Source organism: Pyxicephalus adspersus, chromosome 3 (genome assembly GCF_032062135.1).
Source record: "Pyxicephalus adspersus chromosome 3, UCB_Pads_2.0, whole genome shotgun sequence".
Classification (NCBI taxonomy): Eukaryota; Metazoa; Chordata; class Amphibia; order Anura; family Pyxicephalidae; genus Pyxicephalus; species Pyxicephalus adspersus.
This window is the reverse complement of record NC_092860.1, coordinates 154,890,776-154,896,747: the sequence shown is the minus strand read 5'-3', so window position 1 is coordinate 154,896,747 and position 5,972 is coordinate 154,890,776. Positions and strand designations below refer to the sequence as shown.

The following is a 5,972-nucleotide window of genomic DNA, read 5'->3' as shown; positions in this document are numbered from 1 at the left end:
GACCTGTCACATGAATAATAAAGAGCACCTTTCACATCAATAATAAAGAGGACCAGTCACATCAATAATAAAAGAACCTGTCACATCACTAATAAAGAAGACCTGTAATATGAATATTAAGAATAAAGACAGGTCCTCTTTGTTTTTGATGCATTTACAATAATAAGAGAAATTGACATATGTGTTACAATCGACAATGTGACAATCGACAAGTCGACAATGCGTTTGAGTTTACAGAATGAGTAATTGTACATATTATTATTTCAGTTATTTAACAATAAAGCAAGAAAAAAAAATGAGCAATGTGAATAAACTGGTATTGCAATGTCAGAGGTAACCTAATATTCACTATTATTGTACAGTTTCCTTGGATAGATGTGGTCCAGGAAACCCCATGGGGGAACAAAGTGTTTTTTCCTCTTTTGGTGGGCCTAGAGATTGGTGGAGGATTTAATTTATGATACTTTGGTTGAAGAGCATTAAGGGGGGATCACCATCTAAGGTTCTGATGGAGTACCAGGTAATTTGATTAAAAGGTGTTCGGCTTTGTAATGTGGCATCTTACCCCCTTTGCTTAGCTGTGTTTTAGGCAAAATAGGGCTTGGAGGGAAATCCCCAACATTGTCAGTGTGTGCTGTAATAACCTCCAGTGGAGGGTTAATGGACTCAATATTAACCTCTTGCCCTAGGTCAGTGGATGTAATAATAACCTCTTGCCCTAGGTCAGTGGATGTAATAATAACCTCTTACCCTAGGTCAGTGGAGGCAACAATACCTAACTGCATTAGGTCAGTAATGGTAATAATAATCCTCAGAATTAGATCAGTGGAGGCAATAATAACCCCCAGCATTGTGTCAGTTAAGGCAATAATAACCCCCATATTTGGCCAGTGATGGCAATAATAATCCTCAGAATTAGGTCAGTGAGGGCAATAATAACCTTTAGCTGTAGTTCACTGGAGGCAACAAATAACTCTAGTTATAGATCAATATTAACCTTCATTCATAGGTCAGTGGAGGAAATAATAACCACTGGTTAGAGGTCAGTGAAAGCAATATTAACCTCCGGTATCAGGCCATCAATTTTGACCTCCAAGATTACGTTAGTTGAAGTGATAACAACCACCGTCTTTAGGTTAATGGGCACAATAATAACACTGATTAGGTCAGTGGAGGCAATAATAATACCCAGTACTAGGTCATTTGGACCTAAAATAACTGCTGCTTTGGTGTCAGTGGGTTTAGTAAAAACCCAAAACATTGTGGATAAGGATAGCTGAAAGGGCTGCGCACGTTAGGGGGGTCACAGTGACTGTTAGCTGGGGCAATTATAACATTTTGCCCCAATTTAGAGCCAGTACAGGTTAGCCTCCTCACTGTAGATGCTGAAACTGGTGTTCTGTTGGTCCCAAAAGTTGCCAGACCTGTGAGGTATCTGGTTCTCAAACTGCACACTCTAAGATAATAATAAAAATAATAAGTAAAATTATATAAGTAAAGCGACTTCTTGGGCATATAGATACTCATCTAACCATAGCTATACAAAATACCAGTAACTTTATTGAATATCCATGTAAAAACAAGGTTGAACATAAAAAAACATTCCCTGCATGGAAGGGATTGTAAAAGATTAGTCTCAGAACAATTATCCAACTCGATGCGTTTCGCAGACATAAAAGTTTGCTTCTTCAGGAGATAGATTTGAGACCTACATGTACCAATGCCAGGTTACAGAATAATAATCCCATGATATTTATTACCATAATTAGGACATCTTCCATTTAATATATACACAGAAGACCACAATCTGGAAACAAGTATTGCTATCATACTCTCTCCGGGCCTTGCACTCTCTCCTTGCAGTTAGATCCAGTTTGTACTGCTCGTACATACCATTGTAGGAGATATTTCGTTCCTTGCCAATGTCTCCCATGTAATAGCATTAGTACAAGAATAGATTGATGAATTTCAAGGGAAAGGTCTTTGTTTCTGCAGAGTGTTTTTGAGTTCTGTACTCTTTTCAGCTGCACTTGGACTTTTTTAATGATTAACCTTTTACAAAAGCTCAGCATTAGAATGCAAGACTAGTTGTTGCTGATAATGGGCCTTGCTACATTTATACAAATATTCCATTTATTATCAGCCATTTCCTGCTTTAGAAATGACTGGACAGTATTTTTCACTGAGCGAGTGACATCAGAAGGTAAATAAATTGTTATCTCAATCTCCATTTGTTTTATCAATAATAATAATGGGAAGGCAATCATCTGGTTTATGTATGTATCATAGGGAAGTAATTAAATAGAGATTATTCCCTGGGGTTATCTACACACACTGTAAGTTATAAATCACAAAGTATATATGTACAAGTGACTTTCCAATCTTCTTAAAGCGGACGTAAAGTGAAAAATAAAACTCAGTCACCTTTACCTTTCAGATCCGTCGATCCCCTGGAGGATTCCTGGATCGGGTGCAGTGTCTTCCTGATATCTTCTTTGTTCTTCTTCCGCCATCTTCCAATGTCACCAGATCTCGCACTGCACAGGCACAAGAATGGGTGACTGCACATGTGTGCGATCTGCATTCTCCCCCCCCCCCCCCCCCATTGAAGAAATAATTCCTTCTGAGCATGCTCGAGAGCAGCCAGAAGCCTCCTGGGAACCATGACATATGTATCCCAAGATGTTCTGCAGCATTGAAACCCCCTCCCCCAAAAAGGTGGTCATTTTTACCTTATATATGACTTGTCTACCCTTTTATGTAGGGTAAAATTTTAGTTTAGGTCTGCTGTAAATACAGCTCTGTCCTCATCTATGCACAAGCTAGCTTTGCAAGCCTTTCCAATCTTAATTAACAATTGCCAGTCAGCAAATCTGCTCCTTGTCTATATTGCAATGCCTAGAGGGTTAAAGTGTGTCCCTCAAAAACAAAACTATAATGCCAACTGCCATCTGGTACTGTTAGCTACACCGTAACTAGTGAATTATAAGAAAGCTTACAAAAATATTACAACATGTGGCATTTATTAATAAACAGCCTACAATACTTGATTAACAAAAAAATCTGTCAAATAAGTAGTTTGTTTAGGGTAGGTTTGGGAACTAACTGCAGTTTCCTGTTTCTCAGTCCTTTATGTAGCACTAAAAACACTTGCAGAAATTATATATAATACGGTTGATATTTGAAAATCCGGCCACCGATAATCCGTTTACTTCAGTTTCCCAGAATGAATTTCAGATTGCATATTCAATACAGGGACTGCATTACACTGTTTGGCCACTAATGTTTTCATGGCGCTGTTCTGCAGAAACAGCTGTTAGGTCCTGCTTGCTAAACTAAATACACGTTGAGACGCCCCTGCTGCCTGCTCCCTAGAACCGTGCCAGATGTCCACGGGGGCTATGAGAGGAAGGCTGGCCTGTGTGTGGTTTGAGGAAAAGTTTCCTCGAACTTCTGATGGTTCCGCAAAATTTTGGTGCACTGATTTTGCGAAACCATCAGAAGATCAAGGAAATTATAACAGGAGGATTCCCTTTCTTGTTTACCAAAAAGAAAGTGAGAACGGCCTTCTGATTCTGAACAGGAGAATTTCCAGGGCTGCATTATGCAAATCCTCTGCGATCCCCGGGCATTAGAGGTTAATTAATTCTAGGATCACACACCCTTCTCAATGAATGCAGCCACAGCTGCAATCCTTGAGAAAATGCCCGGCAGAGGAGAACCTCCTGACATTGTAATAAAAGTATCTCTTACAAATTATACATTTAAGGGATGATACATGTAAGAGAAACTTACTCCCAGATAAGAACCTCTGCTCTATAGAAACTCTGGTTCTAAAGATTTATTACCCATCTGGAACAGTACAATTCATGAAATATTCAACGCACTCTGTAATAAATATTCAATCAGTAGGGAAATCTTTTATTATTCAATTCAGATGTTTGGAATGGAGTAAAAAGTTATGGTGGAATTTTCAGAGATAATTAGGGCTTCACTTTATCAAAAAATGTAGCAATGTAGCAATGTGTCTTTGTAACAATAAATTACATAAAAAGTTGACTGGAGAGTAATGCTGCTGGACCCCCCACAGCTATGTCACTTCACTGGCACTAGATGTTGGGTTCCCGGTCCACTTTAGTTCTTTTTTTGCAACCTAATAAAAAAAAAAAATACATAAATATTATTTTGTCATCTCATTTCCTTAGAGTAATGCGCTTCTCCCCTCATTCTCCTTATATTATCTTCTACTAATGCAGCTCTGCTCCTAGAATCATGCCTACCTTTGTTCAGTCTGACTATAAATGCCTTCATCAAATCAGTATTTTGGACTTATCACGGGCAGATTTCGTGGCTGGGTATAGTGTGCCCATTAGGGGGCGTAGTGCCTGTCAAAAACCGGAAAGTGGGCAGATTGATGAGAGGTATGAACCTTTCACTACTCATATTATTAGTCCAGGCAGTATATGCTTAGAAGCCAGTTTTGGCGGACAGTTGCTCATGAGGCATGCATGTGGCCCCTCTACTGCCTTGCTGTCCTCCTACTCAGCAGGTTATTTTTTGGTGGGCTGTTCGGCCAATAGTATGTCTCAATATAAAAGGACAAGGCAAGCAATCTGCTTTCAATGTCTGAAGTGTACCTCTCGAGTGTGACTCGTGGGTGGATTTTACTTGCACAAAGCATTAATCCTGAGCCACACCCGGGGTCACTAAAAAAAATAAAAAACTCCACTCCCTTTGGTATTCTCCAGCATCCTGCTTGTCCGTGCCGGTCCTCGGGTGGTGTCCTCTTCCTCCGATCTTTAACCAGTAAATGCAATGATGTTCCCTGGGTTTCCTCGATTCATGCGGGAGGTGCAGTGGGAAATTCAAATAATTTTGTATGGGATTCAATACAAAATAATTAAATTGAGTCCAATACAAAGAAATCTTTATATAATATTTATATACATATATATATATATAATTATATCATACTTGCGACTGTACAGTTATATTACAGCTTTCAGTATTTTTTTTGCACCCTTTTTTAACAGATTTTTGTGTTTTTTTATTTAAAAGTTTAATATTAAATTTATTAAATATTGGACATATTTTGGTGAGTTATGCCTAAGAATTATAGGCCTACAATGTACCTCGTTTTGCATAAAAATATGGGCAGAATCAGAACGCCAGGGGGGTTGATAATCATAAGATCACTCTGTTGTTCTTCATTGATAAGCAACCACAAGGACTACAGCAGACCAGCATGAAGTGTCCGGTAGGAGCCTCCTCATATGAAAGTTTGCTATTCATTTATTAAATTGGAAGAAAATACTGATTCGCTTAAACATAAATTAAAAACTTACCCGTACTGACCAAGCTGCTTCTACTACAATAATACTACGAGAAGAGTTGTCAGCCCTACCCAGTTCCTGGACTACTGAACACCTTCAACTTATGTCATGGAGGTGAGGGGAGAGGGGTGTTCAGGACTGACAACTGTTCGTGGCTTTAGGGCAGCAGGAAGTTAGGAATTCACCGGATTTCTATCACAATCATGAGAGTATTTTGTTTGTATTTGCTGGATTTATAATGCGATGAACCTGGGGAAATGTGAATGTATTGGAGAGTAGGGATTGGCCTGGACATACCTTAGCACTTTCTACAGTTACTATAAGATGGAATGCCTAAATAAATAAATAAAGCTTTAATAATGAGGTATTTGTTTCATGGTAATATAATGTATAACCCTGGCAATAGATCCCATTGTAATGTTCCCAGAGACCTCCACTATAGTGCTACCCTCACTGTACTTACTGCATAGTAGGAAGATGGCAACCTTCACAATCCCAGAGCTCACAAAGAAGACGATCGGGATAACCAAGTGAGTGACATCTGCCGTGTCTGATACAAAGAAAGAGGAAGATGACTTCAACAGTTGTAATCGACACTCTAATGTCCCCCACACTAATATTATACATTAATATAGCTCT

At 38.9% G+C, this 5,972-nt stretch overlaps 1 long non-coding RNA gene across 1 annotated transcript; it reads right to left on the bottom strand.

The window, feature by feature from the left end:
• Window positions 1-3,826: 3,826 nt before the first annotated feature.
• LOC140327334 (uncharacterized) lies at window positions 3,827-5,972 on the bottom strand. Its single transcript, XR_011920028.1, has 2 exons — window positions 5,797-5,972; window positions 3,827-4,153 (listed from the first exon to the last, which is right to left on the bottom strand). It is a non-coding gene; the product is annotated as an uncharacterized lncRNA (long non-coding RNA).